Source organism: Elephantulus edwardii, unplaced genomic scaffold (assembly GCF_000299155.1).
Source record: "Elephantulus edwardii isolate Elephantulus edwardi_28Jun2011 unplaced genomic scaffold, EleEdw1.0 scaffold00096, whole genome shotgun sequence".
Lineage (NCBI taxonomy): Eukaryota > Metazoa > Chordata > Mammalia > Macroscelidea > Macroscelididae > Elephantulus > Elephantulus edwardii.
Genome location: NW_006399846.1, coordinates 12,437,897 through 12,453,462, shown reverse-complemented (window position 1 = coordinate 12,453,462; position 15,566 = coordinate 12,437,897). Strand labels below are relative to the sequence as shown.

Below are 15,566 nucleotides of genomic sequence, written 5' to 3'. Positions count from 1 at the left end.
CCTAAACCCTGCTCTATCCTGTGCCTATCTTCCTGTCTTGACACACCCTACACCCATTACCCCAGTCACTGAATCAATCTACCTCATCGAGAGTCTTCCTCTCCTGCACTGTCCCTCCACCCTCCCAAGCATGATGTACCCCTCCAAGGACTGGTCTCACCTTGCAACATGTCCAAAATATGTCAGATGAAGCTTCAGAATCCTTTCCTCCCTCTCCAGGAAGAACTTGTTTGTTCTCCTAGCAATCCATGGTATATTCAGCACTTCTCCAGCACCACAGCTCAAAGGCATCAACTCTCCTTCTATCATTCCTAGTCATTGTCCAGCTCTCTGACACATAACAAATAATGGCAAAGACCATGGCCTATATCAAGTACACCTTAGTCTCCAGACTGACATCGTTACTCTTCTTTGGAGAGGTTTCTGACAGCAGACTTTCCCAATGCAATTACTCTTTTAATTTCCTGGCTGCTGGTACCAAGAGTGTTGATTGTAGAGCCAAGCAAACTAAAGCTGTCAACAATCTCAATCTCTTCACCATTCATCATGATGCTGCCAATTGGTCCAATGGTGAGAATCTTTGTTTTTTTGATGTTGTGCTTTAATCCATATTGAAGGCTGTAGTCCTAGACCCTCTGCAGCAAGCACTTCAGGTCCTCCTAAGTTTCAGCAAGCAGGGTTGTGTCATCTGCATAATGCAGATTGTTGATGAGTCTACCCCCAATCCTGATGCCACACATTTCCTCATAAAGCCCAGCCTCCCGGATAATCTGTTCCACATATAGATTGAAAAGATGTGGAGACAGGACACATCCTTGACACATACCCTTCGCAATTTTGAACCATGCAGTGTTTCCTTGCCCTATTCTGACGACTGCCTCCTGGTCCAAGTATTGGTTTCACATAAGCACAATCAAGTGTTCTGGGATTTCCATTTTTTTAAGAGTCAGCCACAGTTTGTTGTGACATTAGATAGGTTATTAAATCACTTCACAGAATTTTTTTTTATTGTATGACATCATTGGTGCTATTTTTATTCTCTTAGGTTATAAAGTTTCAGGGTTGGGGAAAATACATGCAAAAAAAGGAGACATTAGTATGTCTTGATTTTTATCAGTGTGTTTTGGAAAAGCCCAGTTGGAAAATACACACTTTACACACACAAGTATATACACATTAACACATAAGCATATATGTATACATTTTAACAAAATTTTTAAAATAGTATATGTTTTAAATTTGTGAATATATTTGTACATATTTAACTTTTTTATTTGCTAAATGAGAGGTTGTGCCCTTCATAGAATTTTAAGAGAGATTAGGTAACCCCTATAAATTTTCTTCTGTCACATATAAAGCTTGGGTGAGCAGTCATGTTTTCTGCCCTATAGTTTGGGAAACAAATTATTTGTAACAATGAATTAAGAATAAAGCAGACTTGCATCCTGCGTTATGTAGATGACACAATCTTGCTTGCTGTACGTGAGGAGGACCTGGAATACTTGCTGCAGAGGGTCAAGGAATGCAGCCTTCAATATGAATTATATCTCAGTATAAAGAACACAAAAATCCTCACCACTCAACTAATACACAACATCATGGTAGATGAAGAAAAGATGGGTATTATCAACGATTTACTCTTACTTGGATCTATAGTCAACACCCTTGGTTCCAGCAGACAGGAGATCAGGAGACACAAAGTATTAGGGAAGTCTGCTCTCAGGTATCTTCCCAAAGTCCTGGAGCACGATGATGTCCGTCTAAAGACTAAGGTTCAGGGGAGCTCTGATGGCCTAGTGGCAAGAAGCTGTATGGCAACCCCAGAGGCGCACAGTTCAAATCCACCAGATGCTCTGCCGGGAAAGGAGGGACAATCTCCTCCAGCACCAGTCAGATCTGATTTGATGGTACACACAGAAAAAAAATAATAAAATAAATATTAAAAAAAAATAATTTAAAAAGTTTAAAAAAGAAAAAGACTAAGGTTCACTTTATTCAGGCTACAATCTTTCCAATCACCTTCTATGCATCTGAGAGCTGGACAATGAATAAGGATGGCAGAAGAAGAAGCAATTCAGTAGCATTACAGTGTTGGAGAAGATTGCTGACTAGTAGGTATGTGTGGGAGAAAGTGCAACCAGAATGTTCCTTAGAAGCAAACTTGATGAAGCTTCACTTCATATATCTTGGAAATGTTGTTAGGAAAGGCTATTCCTTGGAAAAGAACATCATGCTTGGAAAGATGAAGGGTCAGCAAAAGAGAAGAAGACCCTCAATGAGATGGACTGATGCAGTGTTGTGACAGTGGACTCAAATGTGCCAGGGCTGATGAGGATGACGCTGGATGGGACGAGTTTGGATCCATTGCTCTGGGGATGCTCAAGTCAATGGCACTTAACACAAGAACAATACAGAGAAAAGGAGAGATAGAATCCTATCTGCATTTGAAACCCTGAGTACATAGTGATCCACTTCGTTTTATTCTTAGGACCAGAAGTTAGAATTTATTAGAAGTACCACTCTAAGATGGAGCTCTGACCTAGTGGGAAAGGAATTCCATCACGGAAGGGAGCGAGACGGGCAATCTCCTCTCATGTAATTTTCACCTCTAAAAACCCACTGGAGGGTCAGCAATGAGTTGATGCCACTTTGAAGGTACACAGTAACAACACCCTTCTAATGAATTGATTTAGTGCTTTAAGACAGAGGTAAGTTATGTATCTTGTTAATCAAAGAATCTTTAACTAAGGAACACATTTTAAATAGGAAACAACAACAAAAAAGCAAACACTGGAGAAAACACTCAATGGCAATTGAGTGGTTTGAATCCAAGTGCTAAGAGTTCAGAGATGGGCTAGGTGATGGACTGGTTTGCAGAAGGGGGTGAAACTCAGAGTAAGTCATACAGAACGAGGGACAGTTTTAAAGGAGAAGAAGGGATGAGTAGTTTGCCTGTGAGCATTGTGTGATCAGAGGTGAAGCCAAGCAAATAGGGCTTGGGTAGCAGTAATCACAGTGGCTGATACAAGTAAAAATATGGGGAGGGCTGTGAAAGTTGGTTAGGGCAAGTCATCGAAGATCTCAATTGCCAGATATCCCCCAACTCAATTTAGCAAATATTTTATTTGATCTTATATAGAGAAAACACTGAACACTGTTAAGCAGGAAACTACCATATTGAATATGATCTGAGAACAACAATTCTCTTGAAGAATGGGTTGAGGGATGGAAACTTTGGTTAGAGAGAAGATCGAAAGGGATCAAGATACAGCAACGAAGTGGAGAAGAAAGGATTAGGGTATTGGGAAGGGGCCAGAAGGTCAGGATTAGCTAAAAGAACTGTCTAAAGGAAAACAAAAACAAAGCCCAAACCCAGGCTGGGATTGTGATGACACATCCAGGGCTGAAAGGAGGACGAGATGTGGCTAAGGCTGGTGCTGAGCAGTCAGAGGCGGACAGGTCCTGGTGGGGGCTGAGAAGTCAGGGGCCCGGGGTGATTTCTTCCCACAGAGCCTATCAGCATTTCAGTCACTGCTCAGGGCAGTGCCCTGGGCCACAGCGCCATCATGTCACATGTTCAAACAGATTTGCTTGTGATTCTTGTATGCTTTATTAAGAGTTAGTTCATATAGAGATCTTAAGGAATGACTAAGTCTTTTTTTGTTAATAAGAATGAAAGCTTCTCCTATTTCTGAAAAGTATTAAATGGGGAGGAATAATTTTCCAAAAACTCTGGAGGCAAGGTTGCATAGTGGAATGTACTTGGGGCGGTGGGAGGGGTGCGGGGGGATTGTGTCCCAGGGAGGGAGTTTTACTTTTCAAAGAGAGGAGCAAACTGGGTGGTGGGGAGGCCTTGGCGGGGAGAGAAGTGCAGCAATGAATGAATGGAAATCCAAAATCTCTGTAAAGGTTCATTAAAATTATTAAAATAAAATTTAAAAACCCAACAAACTCTGGAGGCACAGGAAATTGTTGTTTGATTCTTAACACAGGATTAATCACGGCCCACCTCTGAACAAGGTCATGCAGAGACATAACCCTCTAGAGAAATTATTCTAATTGGTGCGCTGCTGGCTAGCAGTCTCCCAGCTCCTCAGATTACACTTTTAATTCCACCCTGGACTTCTGTGACCTCAGTGGCCCTCCCTGGCTCCTCAGCTTCTACGGGTGCCCCTAGGTCCCTGGTGCTCCAAGTCCTGCCACAGGTCCCAGGCTTCTTTCCCACTTATCCTGGACAAGCCCAGCTTCTGCCTTGGTTATCATCTACTTGCCGAGGACTCTGAAGTATCTCCAGTATCACTCTTCAGATTCCCAGAACCATAAACCCAACTGCCTCCCGGACAGCCCTATCTTAATAGTCTGCTCCACAGCCAGGTCTCCTCCACATCTACTTCTCCGGCTCCTGTGCTCCACTGATAAGGCCCTGCCACCCAGTCGGCGACCCAGGCCACCGTCTGCACGCCAGCCCTGATGCTCCCTCCTCTCTGCTCAGCCCCAGCCTTTACAGTCTATCAACAGCCCGGCTGAAAGCCAGTGCCACTCAGAGGAGTGGGACGCCGTTTGCTGTTGGTCTACAATGGCTGTAGAAACTGACAGTAAAGGCTAAGAAAGTTGTCTAACAATTCAGCAGAGTAATTTTGTTTGTGGAATCTATGAATAAAAGTCATATTAATGAAAAAGATTTTTTTTTATTTTATTATTTTTGTGTGCGTCTACTGTCAAATCGGATCTGACTGGTACAGGAGGAGATTACCCCTCCCTCCCCAGCAGAGCATCTGGTGGATTCGAACCGTGCACCTCTGGGATTGTAGTTGCAGCTTCTTGCCACTAGGCCACCAGAGCTCCCCGAAAAAAAGATTTTTTTAAATTAGTTTTTCCCTAAAAACTCATTTTTTAAAAATCTGTTAATTTTTCTTTTTAAAATTAATTTTAATGAACATTTACAGAGACTTTGGATTTCCATAAAAATTAATTTCTTATTATATTTGCAAAAGTACTGTTCCACATGAAACACTCTGATGGTGCATTTGTTGAGCACTTAGCAGTCTAAATTTTCAAAGCTCTGTATTTTCAATGGGCAATTTGGAGAAAGATGTGGCATTTTGCTTCCTTAAGATCACAGTTCTAGAAACCCTATAGGGTTTCATAACAATAATCTTCTTATTATTCTTAGAGAGCTCTGGTGGCCTAGCGGTAAGAAGCAGCACTGCAATCTCAAAGGCACAGTGGTGGTTTGAATCCACCAGCTGCTCTGCTGGAGAAGGATGGACAGTCTCCTCCTGGGCGATTTTCTGCCTTTGAAAACTCACTGGAGGGTCAGCAATGAGTTGGTTCCAACTCAACAGTACACAACAACAACAATGGGTCACTATAAGTCAGAACAGACTTAATGGCAACTTATGGTTTCACACACACCAGGGGGCAGAAACTGAATCCTCACCCCAGTAAAGCCCAGCAGGGTTTCCCTTAGGAGCAGCCACTGCTAGATCTCACTGGCTCTCATTGGTGTCACCCATTGCCACGGGCACCTGGTGGCCTCCTAACTTGCTCCTGCCTCCCACCTTGTTCCACTTAAATCTATTCTGCACAGCGGTGGCCAAGTGGGCTAAAGGGCAAATCCCCTTAAAGTGCCCGAGTCTAAGCTGCAAAACTTTCCTGTGTGAAACCCCTAACTTCCCACCGCTCTAAGAACAGCTCCCCTGCACCTTCTATTAGCCCCACCTCATGCCACCCTTCCATACTGCAGCCCACCTTGATAAGTTTCCTTCACTTCCAGGGACACAGCACGGCTTTCAGGGAAGGCTTGCTTGTCCTGTACCCTCTGCCTAGGATACTCTTTCCTCATCTACATGCAGGGAATTACAAATTGTTCTTTGGGCTTTAGCTCAAATGTCATTTTCTCACCATCAGTCCTTTTGAACTCTTCAAAGCTTGGCCAGGTGCCCTGTGCTGTGATTCAATTATTTAATACCCAGTTATAGTGCATGCCATGCTGTATGACAACTGCTTTCTTACTGGCCTATTTCCCCAAAGAAAGTCTTGAGTTACTTACGGGGAAAGGCTCTGACTGAGGGATCCAGGATCCTGGGGCAGTGGGGTTCAACACATTCTGCTGGTTCAGTGACCCATGAGGGTGACTGCCTCCTTCACCTTTCACCTTTGTGGTCAGTCTTAGTGGGGGACAGTTATACTCTTTATCTGCCCTTAGTCCTTCAAGGATGAGGACCATTAGGAACACCTGCCCACCTCCCCTGATTTGTAGATCAGCAGGCCTTCTCCCAGGGATGCACCTGCACACCAATAACCAAAAGCCAGCTTTTCACTCACTGACTTGCTGGTTTACCTGTTGCCTGGGACACTCACTTCCTCCTGCTCCCCCACAACCCTATCCTACTCTGCAGCAAATGAGAAAGGAAGCCCCTTCCACTGGTTGTGGAAGTGTTCCTTAGGGTAAGCAGTGAAGTGTTGTTTTTTAATTCTGCCTCTTAAGTTTGATAACAAACAAGACGCATTTGCCCACTTACCTGCTTTCAGTGTGAGCCTTCAGTCTTTTCTGAACTCCAAAATACAGGTCAGATGATTTTGCATTGCAGAGAAGGATTTGCCTCCAGTCCTGGATATCTCACACGGGAGAGTGTTCTCCTTTCCTTCCTTAGTATTCCTCCCTCCTCATACTAGGGCAGCACTTTCACCTGGGACAGCAGGGAGGAACAGGCAGCAGCTAACCCCTCCCCCTCTTCTCTGGTTGCACAACCCCAGTGCTGCACCTTCAAACAGGTCCGGTATGAATCCAAACACAGAGAGGCTGTTACACAGCCAAACCAAGGAAAGCCAAGCCTCCCCAGATGGCAAATAGACAGCTGTTTACTCGGTTGCTAGTATGGCTGGAACAAAAGTTCAGTCTAGGAAGATCTGGCCCTGGCGGCATTGGGGGAATGGTGGAAGGGCTCCCCACCCACTGCCTGACAAACAAGTGAAAATCGATGCGGTGCAGACAGGGCCAAAGGCACTTGTGCCAGAAGCTCATCTGCTCCTGGGTTTCAGGCCCTTTTTTTTTTTATTATATTAAATTTTATTAGTTTTAATAAACATTTACAGGGATTTGGGGTTTTCATTCCTTCATTGCTGCACCATTCTCTCTACCCTCCTCCCCAGTTTGTTCTTCTTCCCCGCCAACCGAATGTCTGTTTTAATTGTCCAATTGCCACAGTGCTTGTTAAAGTCAGTTCTGATTAATCTCCTTTGTCGGTGTGTCCTTTGCCATTCCCTATCACTCCTCCCTGAGAGAGACTTCACCCTGAGTCATAAGAAAAAGGGGATGGCGTATTCTCTTAGCTACTTCCTGCTGAAAAGGGACGCTGTGGGTTTCAGGGTGAAGATCTTCTCTCACTACTCTAAAGGGCCCCTTTGGCAGTAGGAAACACATAGACTATTATGGAGATTGATTTTGGAATAGGAAACACATAGACTATTATGGAGATTGATTTTGGAATTTAGACGCACTGTTATTAATTGTGCTTAGCCGTACATGTTCATATCCCTGAAGATGTATCATGGGGTGGTTGCAACCTAGAAGACACAAATTTAACTAACAAGTTATAAGTACATGAGTCAAAAATTATGGAAAAGTAAAAGAAAAGATTCTTTCATTGTTTTACAAACCCGTGACTAGGTATTTCTGTCATCTCAGGCCCTTTTCTAATTGCCCGTGATTGACTTCTGCACTGACTCTATTTTCAGCCAGAGTATCTGAAGCTCTAGGAGGAGTTCCCCAAGTGCAGGGCCCTGCACTTGGCCATGTGGCACTTCCTGGCCAACAGACCCACTTCTCTTCAAAACTTTCTGTCCTTCTAACATTGACCTGACTGATTGTGGGTTACCACACACTCAGCTGTAGGCTGAATGCTCCTTTGGATGGTGATGCTACGCCTCCATACTTTGAGCATGTTAGGAAGGGCGATTCCCTGGAAAGGGACATCATGCTTGGAAAGGTGGAGGGTCAGCAAAAGAGAGGAAGACCCTCAACAAGATAGACTGACATGCTGACTACAGCAATGGGCTCAAGCACATCGGAGATGATGAGGTTGGCACAGGATAGGTCAGGGTTCAGATCTATGGTTCATGGTTTCTATGAGTCACTGTAGCCTCAACAGCATCTAACAAGAAGAATATAACAACTGAATTGTGACCATGGGCTGGAACTTGAAGAGCTGGGAAGGTTTTCTGGGGGAGGAGTACCTGGTGTGAGACTTTAAGGAAGACTTTGAACAGGAGCAGAAAAGCCAGTGGCAAATTGGACAAGGTAGCAGGAGACAGATTAAAGTTGGTCAGTCAGATTGTATCCAGATAGAACAAGACCTTGTTTCCAGGCCAACCTTGGCTTTGGGAAGATATGAGGAATCAGCACTTGAATAACTTTAGAGTTATTTGAATAACAGCACTTGAATAACTTTAGAGCTAGACTCTCAGGTTCAAAGCTCAGCCAATTTAACAATCTCACAACCTACTCAATGGAACGTGTTCCTTCACTTTTCATCAGATGGAATAGCTAAAGGCAATAGAGCAAAGTGGCCAAAAGGAGCCTTGGAGAGAAGTTGTTTTTGAACAGGCTTAAAGTTACACTTATTAGCTGTGTGACCTTAAAACAAGTTATTCATCTGCCACCTGCTTTCCTGCCTAAGAAAATGGGACTCCTGCTATTCAACCTCCACCCCCTGCCAAGAGCTGTTCCCTGTTCTGCCCACTGTGCTGCCCAGTCCTCCTCGGGGTGCCTGGCCCTGGAGAAAGCCTTCAGGTCGCTGGGGAAAACTGCCTAGTGTATACAAAGAATTTTATCTTAGCCACTTTCCTCCACCTCTTCCCCCAGTACTCCTGTAACAAATACCTCCAAAGCCCTTATCCTTGAAACTTACAAGTTTGTTTTCTCTAGGTTTGCTCTCTATCTTACAGGTAACCTTAACACTGTGTTTTGCTCCAGACCTGAGCCCAGAGCCCAGTTCCAGAGACAAAAGGGAAATATAACTGCCAGCTAAGGAAGCAAAGGAGGATGGAGCCTCAGGGTTCAGCCAGCCATCCCCACTGGACCCACCTTGACAAACACTTTGCAGTCCAGAGGGCAGTAAATGTCAAGAAAATCTCTTCTAACTGAACAAGAAGGCATGCAACTTCAACCCAGGACCACCAGTAAGGCATTAAAGTGGGCTCCCCTGCCCCCTTCACATCAATGCCCCTGTTCAGCATGAAGAAGCCAGAGTCTGTGCCCCATTCCCAAATGAAAAACCCACAAGTGAATAAGACAATTACTTTGTTTAAAAAAAAAAAGATCACCAATGGACTAGGCTTACCATTACCCTGTCTCTTCTGGTCCCCACTGGATCTTTCTCATTTCCTTCACCCACCCCCACCAAAGTGTGCAGTCCTGTGTTTTCATCCCTACCCATCCTCACTCTTCTGCTCCCAATCCTCACCCCCTTACATCCCCACACATTAAAAGAAAAGAAAAAGAAAATGGGGTTCATACCTACTTGGAGAGAACTTAGAAGAGTGCCTGGTACATCAGAGATATTTACTAAATGATAACTTTGTTTTCCGCTTTTGTGGAGGCAATGGTAAGCTGTGGGATGCTGAGTACGGGTTCAGAGGTTCACAGTTATGGTCCAGCAAAGGGTCTGAACAGGGCCAGGGAGAGGCCACATAATGTAGGAATTGAGAGAGTTACTACATGTACAGGGAAGAGATGTTGGCAGTTTCTGAACAAACAATAAAGCCCAGCAACCAATTAAATGGAGCAAGGAGAAAGAATGAATTTAAAATATGGACTGACAAGAGATACATTATCACCCCCACTAGGAGGAGAGGCAGAAGTGGGAAAGTGAGACCAAGGAGGGTGTTGATAAGGTTGGCTGTTGACGACTTGTTTTTGGAAGTGGCAGCTGCAAAAGAAGGACAATGTCTATAGAAAGGAGTGGTGAGCAAAGAAGCTAGAGGGTTAAATGTAACTATTTAAACAGATAAACTTAGGAGAAGATGGAGGTCAGCAGTACATAGGAATTACATTACCGGCTATTTTATTAAGCCAATATGCTGCTGGAAACCTCTTTATAAAGTGCTAGAGAGCACATCTGGCCCAAGCCGTATTTTCAATCACTTCATATTCATGTGAAAGCTGGATACTGAAAAAGACAGACTGATGAATTGATCTCTGAATTTTGGTGTTTGCAAAAAAAATTATTGAATATGCTATGGACTGCCAAAGAACAAACAAATCTTAGAGGCAGAACAGCCAGAAAGATCCTAATAACCGAGGATGGTAAAACTTTGTTTCACATCTGATTTGAACTGGCAGAAAGGTGCAGACACACGACACACACCACCAGAGTCTGTCTGTATAGGAGCTGGCTACTGACAGACTTAACAAGTAAGATGTAGGGAAATAATCTAGAAATCAAATGTTAATTTTATTTCAGAATCCCAGAACATTTGATCGTGTTAATGAGAAACCTATACTTGGACCAAGAGGCAGTCGTCAGAACAGAGCAGGAAAACACTGCATGGTTCAAAATTGGGAAGGGCGTACGCCAGGGATGTGTCCTGTCTCCATACCTTTTTAACCTGTATGCAGAGCAGATTATCCGGGAGGCTAGGCTCTATGAGGAGAAATGCAGCACCAGGACTGGTGGAAGATCTATCAACAATCTGCGTTATGCAGATGACACAACCCTGCTTGCTGAAACTGAGGAAGACCTGAAGTGCTTGCTGCAGAGGGTCAAGGTCTGCAGCTTCCAATATGGATTGAGGCTCAATGTCAAGAAGACAAAGATTCTCACCACTGGACCAATTGGCAGCAACAGGATGGATGGTGAAGAGATTGAGATTATTGACAGCTTCAGTTTGCTTGGCTCCACAATTCAACACTCTTGGCACCAGTAGCCAGGAAATTAAAAGACGTACTGCCATGGGAAAGTCTGCTGTTAGGGACCTCTCCAAAGTACTGAAGAGCAATGGTGTCTCTCTGGAGACTAAGGTGCGTCTTTACTATCACTTGTTATGCATCAGAGAGTTGGACAATGACTAAGGAGGATAGAAGGAGAATTGATGCCTTTGAGCTGTGGTGCTGGAGAAGAGTATTGAATGTACCCTGGACTGCCAAGAAAACAAATGGATTCAGCCTGGAGAGGGTTAAACCAGGCTGCTCCTTGGAGGCAAGAATTCTGGGGCTTGTCTGACATACTTTGGACATGTTGTAAGGAAGGACTGGTCCTTGGAGAGGGACATCATGCTTGGTAGAGTGGAGGGACAGCGCAGGAGGGGAAGGCCCTCTATGAGGTGGAGTGATGCAGTAACTGGGGTAATCAGGATGGGTGTGTCAGAGGCACAGGATAGAGCAGAGTTTAGGGCTGTTGTACATAGGGTCACTATGAGTTGTAAGCGACTAGACGGCACATAACAACAACAATACTATTTGAAAGTGGCAATTAAGTCACAAAACAGTGTGATACCCAGTCAGAACTTAAGTAGTATGATCAGAATATAGCAAAGAAGTCTAGGCTGAAGCTAGACCTTCAAATCAACTGTTAAGTGACAAGTGAAAAACGGAGGAAGGAACATAAAGACAAGTACTACATGGCAGACAATGCTTACCTTAATGGAGTGGCTAGGGGACGCGAACCACCAACTCTTCAGTTTGTGGCCTGACAATAAATCACGCGCCACACCACTAAGGCTCCTGATGTCCTGTTTAGATAGCAAAAACTGAGGAAACCTTAACGGGTATTCATTTAATAAATAGAATAAATCATAGCGCTCTGGGGGATTAGTGGTAAGGTGCTGCACTGTCGATGCAAAAGCTCACGATACAAAGCCACCAGTTGCTCTGCTCCATCTATGAGATTTACTGCCTCTGTAAACCCACTAGAGGGTCAGCTATGAATTGGTTCTGACTCTGTGAGACTTAAAGACAAGCGGCAGCAGAGCAAGTGAATCTGTGGAGTCACGGTGCGTGTCCTATGGTCTGGGTCCTAGTCCCCTCTGCAGCCATGTCGTCCTTCCTAGAGCTTTACTTCAGTGTGGACAGTGGCTACTGGGAGGAGGTGGGAGAAGGCTGAGGTGTTCATCTAGGTCGATTACCTCAACCAGGTGCTGCAGTAGACGCTTGAGCACCTGAAGGTGCATCTGCAGAGCACTGACTAGGGCAACTTCCTGGCCAACAAGTCATGGCCTTAGTGATCACGGAGATGTGGTGCGGTTCGGCCAGAGGAGGAGCCACGCACAAGAGCCCCTCGCCAGTTTCCGGGACTCCGCTAAGCGCGCCGGGGCGTTTCCCCCGGATGGAGGCCGTGAATTTGGCTCAGACCAACCCTCCAGCGCCCTTCCGGTGCACACGGCCCTGGACTGTATCTCAGAGCAGGGCCTGCATGAGATGAACGTAGGGATCATCTGAAACACTTGTAAAGGCCTCCCTGGAGTTCTACACGCTCTGCACCCTGCCTGGTGGCACACCCGCTGATGCCCTGTGCCCCATCCTGGAAGTCGACTGCGGCGTCTTCATCATCACCATTATCTCCTTAGGCACCGCGCTGTCCGGGGAGGATCCAGCTCTTCCTGCAGTGTGGGCGACTGCACCCCGAAGGCCTGGCTCAGCTGGCTCGGGCAGGGGCCCAGGAGCAGGCGAAGAACGTGGCCCACCTACCACGACCCGCAGTACAAGCTGCTCTTTGAAGGTGCAGGGACAAGACACTGAAGGACCGCTGGCCGGCCTGAACCAGTTCTTCGGGGACACTTAGGTGGGGAAACTTAGGTGCCTTCTACGCCTTTGTGAAGCTCAAGGAGCAGGGGGTGCCACAGTATCGCGTGGATTGCGGTGTGTGTTGCCTAGTGCCACCCCGCCAAGATAGACAGCTACATCCCCATCTTCTAACACCCTGACTGGAGACTCCCCACTGTGCACTATGACAAAGCCCTGGGGTGACACAGCCGCCCAACCTTCCCTGCTCTGATAAAGTATTTGGGTCTGAAATGGGGTTGGCTACCTGCTCCCCACTCCAAGGATGGACCAAACCCTGGCCAGAGTCTCTTCCTCTCGCGGTAGCCCCTTAGTCTTGTGTTTACAACCATTGGCATGTCTATGAAACTTGTGAGCACTTGTCTCCCCTCTAACCTGAGAGCCCCTGAGGGGAGTGAGCCCCCTTTCCACTCTATGGGTCCCCCTCAGGCCCTATGGGAAGGACAGGGTGTGTGTTGGGGGTGAGGGAAGTAGCTTCATAGCCCTAATCCTGAGGTGGTAATAAAGGTGCCCTCACTAGGGTGGGGAGGAGGAGCAGTAGCAATGCCCAAGAGTTTGATGCACCCTGGTGGTAAGGAGATGAGCTGGCAACCCAAAGGCACACAGTTCCAATCCACCAGCTGCTCTATGGGAGAAAGATAGGCAGTCTCCTTCCAAGCAATTGACTGCCTCTGGAAACCCACCGGGAGTGGGAGTGGGGTGTGGCGTGTGTGTGTCAGTTATCAGTCAGCTCCAGCTGATGGTACACAAAAGAGCTTGTTAGGTTGCTAATCTGTAAATTGGAGATTCAAATTCACCGAAAGACAAAGCAGTTTCCTCCCCAGTGAGGATGGATGGTTATCCTTGCTGAAACTGAAGAGGATCTGAAGTGCTTGCTGCAGAAGGTCAAGGACGATAGTCTACAATATTGATTGAAGAGCAACATCAAAACGACAAAGATTCTCACCACTGGGCCAATCGACAGTGTCATGATAGATGGAGAAGAGATTGAGGCTGTTAAAAATTACAGCTTGCCTGGCTTCACAATCAGCACTCCTGGCACCAGCAGTCAGGAAATCAAAAGTCAAATTGCATCTGCTGGGAGAGACCTCTCCAGAGTGCTGAAAAGCAACGATGTCAGTCTAGAGACTAAGGTGTGCCTAATCCAGGTCATGGTCTTCACAATTACTTGGTATGCATCAGAGAGCTAGACAATGACTAAGGATGACAGAAGAATCATCGATGCCTTAGAATTGTGGTTCTGGAGAAGAGTCTGGAACATATCACGGACTGCCAAGAAAACAAATAGGTCTGTCTTGGAGAGGGTGAAACCAAGTTTCTTTTTGCAGGCTAGGATTTTGAAGCTCCGTCTCACATACTTTGGGCACATGGCCTCCTAAGACCAGTCCTTGGAGAATTACATCATGCTAGGAAGGCTGGGCCAGCATGGGAGAGGAGGGCCCCTGATGAGATGGAATGATACAGAAGCTGGGCCAATGTGGGATAGTGTGTTGGAATTAGTGAGACTGGTGCAGGACAGGGCAGGGTTCAGAGCTCCTGTACATAGGGCCGCTGGTGACTTGATGGTACAGAACTACTCACAGCAACCCTATGAATAAATATGAACCTTGCCATATCCTGCACCATGCTTATGATCGATCTCTTATACTCAATCCCAGTGTTGGTAGTCGTTGCGTCAACCCACCTTGTTGAGGTTCTTTTTTCTCTCTGACCCTCCACCTTTCCCAACAATCTTTTTCAAGTGTTAGTTCCTCTTTTGGTAGTGCATAGCATATTCAATACTCTTAATCAACACTACAATTCAAAGATAACAATTTTTCTTCAGTTTTCTTTATTCACTGTCCAACTTTTAAAAGACCATGGACTGGATCAGGTGGACTTGTCTTTAAACTGACATCCTAGCCCTTTAGAATTTTGAAGACGTTCTTGACAGCAGATTCCCCCAATTCAACATGTCTTTTGCTTTGACTCCAGCTACTGTTAGTGTTGATTGTGAATCCAAGCAAAACCCAACAGAAAGCATGGTGATAGATGGAGAAAAGATTGAAGTTTGTGGACTTCATTTACTTCTATTTCAATGAAGTTGTTGTGTGTCCTTAAGTTGAGGACAACTCATAGTGACCCTGTACCTTGTCCTAAGCTGAGCTATCCCTGTCATTTCTGATGTCCATTGCGGCAGTCACTGGGTCAGTCCATATCATTTGACAGTTTTCCTCTTTCATCGACTTTCCACCTTTCCAAGCATGAGGTCCCTCTCAAAGGAACAGCTTCTAACAACATGTCCAAAATATGATAGGAAAATTTGCCATCCTTACCACTAAGGAGCACTCTGGCTGCACCTTTTCCAAGACCTATCTGTTCTTTTAGCAATCCATGGGATGTACCCCAACAACACAGTTCTAAGGCATCAACTCTTCTGTCATCCTCATTCATTGTCCATCTTGGGTGTATAGCACGTGACCATGGTCTCAAACAGGCACACTTTAGTTTTCAAACTGGCATCAATGGAATTAGTTTAGGGTTTAGATCAATTAACACAAAATTTCAGGGGGTGGGTTTTTCTTTAAGTGCTTGAGCCATGATGGGTGATAATTATTGGTTTAAAGGCATTGCAAATCCAGATGCGCTATCATTTGTGGAACAGACTGCAGCATGAGCTGTGGGGGATGACACAAGGAGTACACAGTGGCATGGGCTCTCCGCATGGCTGGAGATGGGAAGATGCAAGAGCAGAACTGGCCTGTGGAGCTGAGGTTCTAAAAGCCACCAGACAGTCTAGAAGATT

At 45.5% G+C, this 15,566-nt stretch overlaps 1 pseudogene; it reads left to right on the top strand.

The window, feature by feature from the left end:
• The first annotated feature begins 12,035 nt into the window (after positions 1-12,035).
• On the top strand, positions 12,036-12,759 carry LOC102852922 (annotated as a pseudogene).
• Positions 12,760-15,566: the final 2,807 nt, after the last annotated feature.